General features: G+C 43.0%; 1 pseudogene; it reads left to right on the top strand.

The window, feature by feature from the left end:
• The first annotated feature begins 6,925 nt into the window (after positions 1–6,925).
• LOC101635648 lies at positions 6,926–8,031 on the top strand (annotated as a pseudogene).
• Positions 8,032–11,374: the final 3,343 nt, after the last annotated feature.

Here is an 11,374-nt window from a genome sequence, read left to right on the forward strand (position 1 = left end):
ATATACATACATACATATATATATGTATACATACACATACATATATATATTGCATGGTTAGAAGGTAACAGTACTTATTGCAGACATAATAAGCTGTTGCTTTTCTGGGAGCAGATTTCAAGAAGGAAGGAGGGCTAATGCCTTCACAAAGTAAGTTCTTACTACAGGCTTTGTTTTGGTTTTGTCTTTTGAGGGAAGAAAGAAAATGATTACTATTTACAGGTCTACTACTACTTCTGAGGTCTTTAGGGCACTTGGAGTGTCTGGGAAGAGCTGTATCTCCCTCTAAACAGTGAAGGGCTCTTCATAAGGATGGTGGGGGGAGGGGATCAACTTCTTTCACATGCTGTATGACTTTTGGCAAATATCTTAGCCTCCCTGAGATAGGGAAATAACATACCTGCAAATAGCCTCCCTGCAAAATGGAAATAACATACTTGTAATAGTGAGGAAGTTATGAAAAGATGGTTATAAATGCTCTTTTAAAGTGCAAACTACATCCACAGGATTATTTAGTTCAGAGAAAATTTGGCTATTGTCTTTGCTATCTTAAATCCATTTCACCACCTCCTTCTGAAGATTACCAGCTCTTACCTCTATGTAAACTCCACTGAAATTCCACAGACTCAATGACATTTTTGTAATTATCTTGGCTGTAGCTCATATGTGGTTTTTTTTTTAAGATTTATTTATTTATGCATACAGAACTGGGGTACAGGCTGGTACAGGGGCAGTAAGAGAATTCACCAGAGACAGAGTGGGGCACAGAATAGGCAAACTGATGAAGTACACTCCTGAGGGGATCAGCGGGTGAGACAGGAGAGGTCTGCCACACCATGTGGATCACCTCTGGGGCCAGGGATGAACCTCACACTGAAGTGGCTGTGGCTCACTTGCAGTGCCAGACCCATATGTTTTTCTTGTTAGAAATGTAGTCTAACTCCACAAAAACACTGATTGAACAAGATACTTGTACTCCCATGTTTATTGCTGCTTTATTTACAATTGGAAAAACATGGAAGCAGCCCAAATGCCCAAAAGTAGATGACTGGATAAAAAAGATGTGGTACATATACACAATGGAATATTACTCAGCAACCAAAAAAGAGAAACACATGTCTTTTGCAGCAACTTGGATGGAGCTGGAAAAGATCATGCTTAGTGAGATAAGCCAGAAAGAGAAAGAAAAATACCGGATGGTTTCACTCATAGCAGGAGTATAATGGAGCAGGCAAGACAATAACAAAAATAACTAACAACCATATACCAGAGACATTTTGTGGGGGTGGAGTGGGGAATGGGATCAAAAACGGGGGGAGGGGGGGGAAGGGAGGGAAATGCACGGGACTATGGTGGTGGCACACGGGTGATTTGGTGATGGGAAACCCGCGGGGATTACAATCGAGATGGAAAAAAAAAAGTGCAAAATGATGTAAAAATAAACTTTTGTAATAATTAAAAATAAATTTAAAAAAATGGAGCAGGGAAATGCACAGGACTATGGTGATGGCACACCAGTGACTTGGTGATGGGAAACCCACCGGGATTACAACTGATGGGGAAAAAATGTACAAAATGATGTAAAAATAAACTATTATATATATATATATTATATAGTTATAATAATAACTATTATATATATATATATAATGAAAGTACAAAAAAAAAAAAGAAATGTGTCTAACTCTTCCAAATGGGACCAGGTTGGTCCTTCTTAGTAGCCTCAAAGTTTTGTAAGGATTGGGCCCCTCAGCATGCATTAAAAGAATATTAGATTGTCTACAGCCCTCATATCCAGAAGGGAATTCATTTTAATTCAAAAGACTCTGGGGATTTGTTATACAAAGATGAAAAGCCCCTGAGACTCTTGGGGTATTCAGACTTACAAACATAATTATCATGTAGCCATAACTCCTGTGAAAATAAGCTATCTGCAGAGGTTCAGAGGAGGGAATATTTTGTTCAGACCTTCCAGGACTCTTATATCCCCGTTAGTCTCTGCTCATGCAGTACCATGAGCCTAATCCCAGAGCAGTGGGAGTTGGGAGGGGATATGAACTAAGAGCAGTGTTGCTGATCACTGGGTGCTATAATGGGTAGCTATAAGAAATTCCAGGCCCAGGGCTAACATTACTTCTTGCTAACCACCCACTCCCAGTTAGTAAATTCCCTCTGCTTTAATCCCTGGCCCAAATTTCTTCTTTTCTGAAGATCAATCCTTTTTATGGGCTTTCTTAACACTTCATCCACAAATAATTATTGGGCATGATCTATTTCAGACCTGGAGAGAGAGTTCTACATCTTGGCTTCTTTCCTAAGAGCTTAAGCCCTCTAGGGAGGCAGACTAGTTAACACCACACCAAGAGGGTAGCACAGGTTAAATATCCTGAGAGTTGCAGAAGACAAATTCAGGTTCTACTTAGTTCCTGTTTCCTTCCAAAGCTGCCCACTGACTTATGAGTAAAGTCTGGAGATTATGTTTGCACTATGTCTCAGTCCCTTAGCAACAGTTGATTGGCTCAGGGAATACCTAATTTCAGATTGGCCAGAAGAGCCTATATCTCAAGAATTTGGAGTCAATTTTCAAGGATGCAGAGAACTATGAAGCAATCAGTTAGGGGCACTGAGTTGGAGGGAAGAAAGGGTGAAGATTCCTGTGGAGTCCAGAGAACTTCTTTCCTTACTACCAGGCCCTTGTTTTGTTTAAAGGAGCTTCAGGAATTTTGGATATCATCACAATGACCCTACCTGAAGCTGGAGTGGCCAGGTAGTCTCCCAGCTCAGACTAGGCTGAAGGGAGTAGGAAGCGAAGCAGGTCAGGTCAGTAACAGGAGTTGGAATTGAGTAAAGGATAGAGAAGACTCTGAATAGTGGGAACAGCAGTAGCAAAGGCCAAGAAGTGAAAACTGCATTAGTACTATGTAGAGAGATAAGGCTGAAGCTGAGGTCATATAAGGACTTGTAAGTCACATTGGAATTATAAGGCAGCTTGTAATTTAAATTGCAATGAGAGGAATCTAGGGGGTCACATGAGGTGAGTTCAGGGGTAAGGATTGGGGGGTGTTCTCTGCAAAGGTTTAGACAGGAGATGCTGGTGGCCTAAATGGAATGTGGGGGGGGGAGACACAAAAGCAGTCACACTCTTAAGAAAATGGCTTATTAGGTTTTGGTAATTGAAAGTGATGATAAAAGGGAGGACCCAGTGTGAATACCTGCCTGTTTGGGAATGCCTTTTGTGGAGAGGGGAACTTACCTGAGAAGTAGAGAAATATACTGGAGAGAGTATGGTTGTATAGTCATATTGCTCAAAACTTGGACTAGATCCAAAAGCTCTGGCCTAGCTGGGGGGTGAGAGGGGAGCTTGTTAGAAAGACATATGTACAGAGCCCAGCCCAATCTATTAAGAGGGTGTTTTTTAGTGCATTGTATTTTATTTATTTATTTTCTGAACTTGTTTTAATATATTTTAAAAATTTTTTTACATCATTCTTCATTTTGTGCATTTTTTCCATCTCAGTTGTAATCGTCATGGGCTTCCCACCCCCAATTCACCTGTGTGCCATCACCACAGTCCAGTGCACTCTTCCCACCCCAGTTCTGATCCCTTTCCCCTTTCCACCCCCATGAAATGACTCTGGTTTATAGTTGTTCATTGTTTTCATTTTTACTCTACTACCTTTGTCTTTCTCTCTCTTCCCCCCCCCCCAATCTCTTAAGTTCCTGCTATGAATCCTCTGGTATTTTTTCCTTTTCTTTCTGGCTTATTTCACTGAGCATGATCCCCACCAGCTCCATCCATGTTGCTGCAAATGGCATGAATTTATCTCTTTTGATTGCTGAGTAATATTCCACCATGTATCTGCACCACATCTTTTTAATCCAGTCTCCTATTTGTGGGTATTTGGGTTGATTCCACATCTTCCATACTGTAAATATTAAGAGGGTTAAAGTTCAAGAGGTTTTCACTGATTAAGCATCTGATGAGTTGTCAATGCGGTCCCCACTCCTTTTATCCTTTCTTTTTCTTTCCTTTTTTTTTTTTTTTTAAAGATTTATTTATTCATACATACAGAAGTAGGGTACAGGTCACAGGTACAGGGATGGTGAGAGGACTCACCAGAGACAGAGTGGGGAGCAGAACAGGCAGACTGATGAAGTACATTGCTGTGTGGAGCAGCAGGCAGGAGAGATCTGCTGCCATATCCTTGTTTTTTCTTCACCAAGGTTTAATCTTTCTTGAACCACTGGAAATTTTCTTTTCTTTTCTAAAGATTTATTTACTTATACGTACAAGAACTGGGTTGTAGGCCAGAGGTACAGGTTCACCAGAGACAGAGTGAGGAGTAAAACAGGCAGATTGACTGAAATACACTGCTGAGGGGAGCAGTTGGTGAGACAGGAGAGGTCTGCTGTGCCATGTAGGTCAGCTCCCTGGCCCGGGATGGAACTCCTGCTGCAGTGGCTGCCAGTAGTTTTATGGTGCTTCACTCCTTGAGCCAGCAGGGAGGCCCCCACTGAGAATTTTAAACATTTGACAGCAAAATTTATAATCCTTGGATTCCAGGGGGTAGTAGAAATTCCAAATGTGTATGCAGATTTTGATATATATGGGCAATATTCTGAGAATGTAAGGAGGAAAAGATGTCCTGAACAAACTCTACAGATACAAATTTTGTGGACTCCACCCCATTCCAGATACTGGAACTACAAATCCCATCAATATCAAAGAGATGCGCTAGGACCTGAGGGTGGAGTTAGGTACCCAGGTTTGGATGTAAAACCTGACCTGTGGGCTTCAGGGGTGTCTTGGCCTCATGGTTCACAGCTTGTCTCTTGGCTCTTCACCAGCTTTCAGTGTGCTATTGGGGTTCCAAGTCAGTGGAACTGTTAGGACACATTAACTGACTTATCTCTCTCTCTTCTCTGAGTTATTCATTTCCCTTGTAAATAAACCCATTATTAACTTTTGTGTGTGTGTCTTCAGTTGAATCTTAAGCTCATGGGTAAGGACCCACAGTCGGGCAACTCAACTGGTTTGCCCTGTAACAGGAAGAGGATCCGAAGGAAGGTAAACCTGTAAGATAAATGAAATAGAGAGCAGAAAATGGCGCAAATTAATGATAAAAAGTTAGTTATTTGAAAAGATAAATAAAACCAACAAATCATTTGATAAACTAAACAATTAAAACAGTGAAGATTCAAATTACTAAAATAGAAATTAAAGTGGGAATATTATGACCAATTCTTTAGAAATAAAAAGGACTATAAGGGACCACTATGAATAACTATATGCCAATGATGAATGAACAAATTCCTACAAATACAAAACCTATGAAGATAAAAACATGAATAGAAAATCTGAATAGGCCTATAATTAGCAAGGAAAATAAATGAGTAATCAAAAATTTCCCGACAAGAGAACTCCTAAATGTGAATGCTTTACTAGTGAATTCTGTTAAACATTTAAGAAACAACATTTAAGAAATAGTCCTCCTCAAAACTTTTCCAAAGGGCTCTTCCTGGTGGCATAATGGGTTAAAGTGCAGCAATGTGAAGCTAGCTGCAGTCACTTCAGCATGAGTTCGATCCCCAGCTGGGGAGGTGACCCACATGGCGCATCTATCTCACTTACCTGTTCCTCTCAGCAATGTACTTTGTTATCTGTCCTGCTCCCACTCTGTCTCTGGTGAATCCTCTCACTGCACCTCTGGTCTGTACCCCAGTTCAGTATGCATAATAAATATTTGAAAAGAAACAAACAACAACAACAACAACCCTAAATACCACTATTCTTATGAGCCTTGATGCAAACATCCTCAACAGAATACTAGGAAACCAAATTCGGCAACATATTAAGAGGATTATACACCATGACCATGTATGATTTATTCTTGGAGTAAAAGATTGCTCATAAACACTCAAATCAACCATATGCCACCCCATGTTAACAGAATGATAGGGACAAGCCACATGATCAACTCAAGCGAGAAAGTATTTGACACCATTCAACACATTTTAATGATAAAAATCAAACTAGGAATAATTGAAGGGATAACATAATAAAAATCATATATGCAAAATCCATAGCAAAAGTTATACTTGATGGGTTAAAGTCAGAAAGCTTTTCTAACATCAGAAACAAGGGGGACCTCCCTGGTCACACAGGGGTTAAGTCACAGCATTATGAAGCCATCTGCAGCACAAGTTTGCTCCCGGGCCAGTTAGCTGACCCACAGGGAACAGCAGACCTCTCCTGTCTTGCCTGCTGCTCCCCTCAGCAGTGAATTTCAGAAAGTCCGCCTGTTCTGTTCCCCACTCTCTCTGGTGAATCTTCTCACCGCTGCACTTCTGGTTCATACCCCAGTTCTTGTATGCGTAAATAAATCTTAAATAAAAATGGAAACAGGGCAGTGATGCTTTGTATTTGTCACATTTATTCAATGTAGTACTGGAGGTTCTGGTCAGAGCAATTAGTTAAGAAAAAGGAATTAAAAAACAAAATAAACAAAAAAGAAAAAGGAATTAAAGCACTCAAATTGTAGAGGAAGAAGTAAAATCTCCTTTTGCAAATGACAGGATCTTATACAGAATAATCCTTAAAGAGGGACTGTGTGAGGCCCAGATTAGCAGGATTTGGCAAAGGACCATGTGGCACAAAACTAGTGACCACCTCCGGACACAGCCAGCACAGCCCTGTTTTGGAACCAGGCTACCTAGAGGGCCCACACTCTGCCGTACCCACGATTAGCCAACAGTGCCACTTTTGCTCTGCTTCCGGGGCCAATTACACCAATTCCTCATAGCCCTCCAGCTGGGGTGGAGGTGGGGGAACTGCAACTGGCAGTATGCCTACATTTATGCCACCCTCCTTATCTAAATGAGACCCTATCTGGTGAGCTGGGCCCAGCAGCATGGAGTCAAAATAATGAAGCTGTGGGTGCTGCAGCCTGAGAAGTACTGTGTTCTGGGGACCGCCTGGAGGCCAGGCTGCTCCAGTCCTCCAGCTTGCAAGGAGAACAAACTGCTCCCCCAGCCTCCTCAGAGCAAGTAAATCCTCCCAGATGATGAGCTGGTCTTAACGATGAGTTGCAGTGCATCAAACTGGAAGTCACCATGGATGTACCAGAGCTGGTGAACTGGTGGCAGGAAAGTTCCTGACCGTGTTACACTCTGTGAAAGATGATGGGAAGTTTCTGGGGGAGGACTATTTGTTTCTCAGAAACCCTCACCTGCCCTTAACTGACACTGGTTCATGATTTTGGTGTTTGGTCTGGAGCTGGGAGGAGGTGGAAACAAGAGCCTGTTGGGCACTCAGCTGACGGTGGATATAGTGATAGGGCAGCTCGGAGAGAGAGGGTGGAGAGCAGTGTAGCACTTCCTGAAGCTTCCCGGGGTCTCCTGTATTGTCCTTGCTGCAACCTGCTTAACCATAGTACCCAAAGCAGGAATTCCAACAAGGCTGAGTACCTGACCAAGAAAACCCAGGCAGTCAGCACGGAGGCTGTCAAATGCTAGACGAGATAATTTTGCTACCAAGTACTTGGCTGCTTGTGGACATGGTGCCAGGTGAATTTTACCCAACTCCATGCTCCCTAGCAACCACTACACCCATGCATATTCCTGCTGGCCACTGCCTACTCCATGTTTCAGCTGATCATCAACCCCTGCCATGTCATCATTGATAGAGACAGATTCTTGGGGATATCAGGACAGAATGCAAGTGGTATTTTCCAGTATAACAGCTTTGGAGGGCCCCTTGGAGGTGCTTGACTAGACCCTGCAAGTCTGTCACAATAGCCCCAAAGCTCCAGGTACCCTTGATTGCTAGTGCTTCTACAGAATGGACTCGTTTGTCCTCCTGGACTGCCCTCAATGTCTACTGTTGTGGCAAGGTACCCAGCTTTGGCTCCAAAATCATCCAGGTCCTGAGATCAGATTGGGCTGCTAGTGGTCATCCTGGACTTCAGTGCGACGCAGACAGCCTGCCTCATGAGCCTGCATGTCTTCACCTGTCAGCCCACCAGTTGCTGAGGCTTCAGGACAGAGGAGGACCTAGGTCTGGGTCCCTGATTCACAAAAGTTGCCTTGGGCAGCAAGACCCTGGCTAGTCCTTCCCTGCCAGCATTGTAGAAGCTTTTGCTTGTAAATAAAGTCTGGCAAATACCGTAGGACTCCCCTTATATGAAGTATCTAAAATAGCTGGAAACAAAAAGTCAAATGGTGACTGCCAGAGTCTGGAGGAATCTAAGAAAGGACAGTTGTTTCAGTGAGTGTGGAGTTTGTTTTACAAGTAGGAAAGAATTATGAAAATGGATTCCACAGTTTTGTGCCATGTGTTGTGAATGTATTTGATACCACTTAGAATGATTAAGATGGTAAATTTTGTTAAGTCATCATAATAAAAAAATTGGTAAAAAAAAAAAAAAGGAGTTAAAAACCACTGAACTGTTCCATGGTTGAATGTGGGGCTTTACAAATATGATGCTATGGCATTCAATATTGAAGAACAAAGTAACATTTTTTCCTATAAAAAACATTTTTTCTCTGTTATAATAAAAAAAACAAAAAACAAAAAAACATTTTTTTCTGTGGATATATCTGGGCTTTAGCATTGCCCTTAAAGGCTTTCTCTGGTGGCAGCACTACAAAGCTACCCACAGTAGCTTCAGCAAGAGTTTGATCCCCAGTCAGGGAAGTGACCCACATGGCCTGGCAGACCTCTCCTGACCTGCCCACTGCAGTGTACTTCATCGATCTGCCTGTTCTGCTCCCGACTCTGTTTCTGGTAAGTCCTCTTTCCACCCCTGCACCTCTGGCCTGTACCCCAGTTCTATGTGCCCAGCTATTATCTTGAAGGGCTGGACCTCCAAGATAGCCTCTGTTCCCCCCCTCCCATCTACCTCTCACTTGGGAAAGAAGACAGGCAAGGGGATTCACAAAAGGACATATGAGCCTAAAAAGTGCATGGTTGGTGGGGAAAAGAAAGGTGTTATTAAAGGCCTGAGTAGCCAAGGGACTTAGCAACAATGGAAAGCGAACCAAGTAAGAAAAGGTTAAGAAATGAGTGTAAGTGATCTGAATATTGGTGGAGATCACAAGGATGGAGAAGAAATCTGATGGAGTTTGTGGGGACGGAGCCAGGCCCCTCATTCCAGCATGAAAGGGGAGAGCCTCGCGTGTTTCTTCAACACTCCCCAGGGCAGGAATCCCAACACGCACAGATTCATGGCAGGCTACACTTGGAAGAGTCTGGAAGCTGCATGGCACGTGGTTTTCAAACTGTGTCCCTCAGAACTCTAGGGGGTTCCTCAGAATTGGCAGAGACTTTACAACCCATGTCCTTTCATATACTTAATGAAGAGTTAACAAGATTTCACTGAAGAAAAAAAAGGATTCTTTTTTCCATTTTCTTTATTTTATATAATTTTACATCATTATTTTTGTTCAACATATACTTTCTTAAGAAAAAAGGATTTTGTGGTTACTAAAGGATTTTGTGAGAACTATAAATCTAGTAAACTTTAAATGGATGGATGGGGAAACTTGCTCATGGTCATCCCTGGCCTCTTACTGCTCAGGCCAGGCCTGTACCCACAACATACCCCACTGGCTTATAGATCCGACAGCAAGAAGCGCTCTGTTGAGGCATGGCTTGATGACATAAAAAATGAAAAAGAGAGGAGCTACATGGGCTAGCATCACTCTCCACAGAATAAACATCCCCAAGATCCAGATCTGTAGCATTTCAGAGCTAGTAGGAAGCTATCTTAGCTTAACTGTCAAAGTCCTCAAGATTCTCGTCTGTTGTTCAGGGTCCAGACTGCCCCACCATTTCCTGAAATAGCAGCTTCTTCTCTAGGGGCAGCAGCTGGGCTCAATCATTCAGTCACGAGACTGTGAGCTTGGAAGGCAGAGTCTGTCATCCCCACCATGTGCTGCAACCACCATAGCCCAAGGGACAAGGGGTACAGGACTTCTGTTCTTTTTCTTTTTTTTTTAAACAAGACTTCATCAAATAGCCTTGCCTCCACCCAACAAATTTTGACCTTCCACAGTAATGACTGCATTTCCACACTTTATAGGTAGTGAAGTCTTATTCTCTATTTTTGCTTTTATTCTCCTGGGTTGGCCGTTCTGGTAATGACAGTCTCTATGCTCCGTAGAGTGAGCTTTGGGCACCCCTTGTTATTCTCCCTAGTCCGTCTTTCTCTGAGCGTCCAATAGACGAGGGTGCTCCTAAGTCATTGCTGCTGCTCTATATGCTCAGTTGGGGTGGGTGCTCTCCTCCTCCGCTCCCCTAGGCTTCAGCAAACAGGCCAAAGACCTGGCCAAACCAAAGCCCCAGGCCCTTCTTGTTCTTACCTCCCGCAGTGACCAGGAGCTGAGGAGCTGTTCCCATTCTTAGATCTCCCACAGACCTGACCTGAGGCTGAAGGAGAGAAACAGTCCTTCTTGGAGCCTCTCCATACCTTCCATGCCTTTCCACATCCAAAGGCCATCTGAAGCCTTCCCTTCCCCAGGTCATGCCTAAAGTCCCTGGTTGTCCTGTAGTGAAGCAGTCAGCTTTGTGACTTCATAAAAGACTATCCTGTGACAAGGCTGGGCCCTCAAAGCAGGAGCTGGGCAGAAAGGTCTTTCCCCAGGAACACCATGTGACTTCTAAAAGACAGACACCCCTACCTCTGAGGGAATGAAGGAACTCCTTATGGTAAGAGCCCAGGATACTCTCCATACTTAAAAACACTCTCTCTCGCTGACTTCAGCTCCCAGCTTTAACTGGGTGCTCCTGGCTATAACTGGCAATACCCTCAGGGATCCAGGCCAGGTTTGGGGAAGTACAGGAGAAGTTGGTTACTCCAGGTAGTAGCGGTGTGTCTCTGACATCTGAATTGGAGATTAGAGGGTAATTCTGGAGGCTACCACTGTTTTAGCCTCCCTCTGTTACACAAAGTCATTCTTTTTATTTATTTATTTTAAATTATTACAAAAGTTTATTTTTACATCATTTTGCACATTTTTTTTTCCATCTCGATTGTAATCTCCGCTGGTTTCCCATCACCAAATCACCCCTGTGCCACCACCATAGTCCCGTGCATTTCCCTCCCTTCCCCCCCTCCCATTTTTGATCCCATTCCCTACTCCACCCCCGCAAAATGTCTCTGGTGTATGGTTGTTCATTATTTTTGTTATTTTCTCGCCTGGTCTATTATATTCCTGCTATGAGTGAAACCATCCGGTATTTTTCTTTCTCTTTCTGGCTTATCTCACTAAGCATGATCTTTTCCAGTTCCATCCAAGTTGCTGCAAAAGACATGTGTTTCTCTTTTTTGGTTGCTGAGTAATATTCCATTGTATATATGTACCACATCTTTTT

Source organism: Condylura cristata, unplaced genomic scaffold (assembly GCF_000260355.1).
Source record: "Condylura cristata isolate star-nosed mole 26May11 unplaced genomic scaffold, ConCri1.0 scaffold00004, whole genome shotgun sequence".
NCBI lineage: Eukaryota > Metazoa > Chordata > Mammalia > Eulipotyphla > Talpidae > Condylura > Condylura cristata.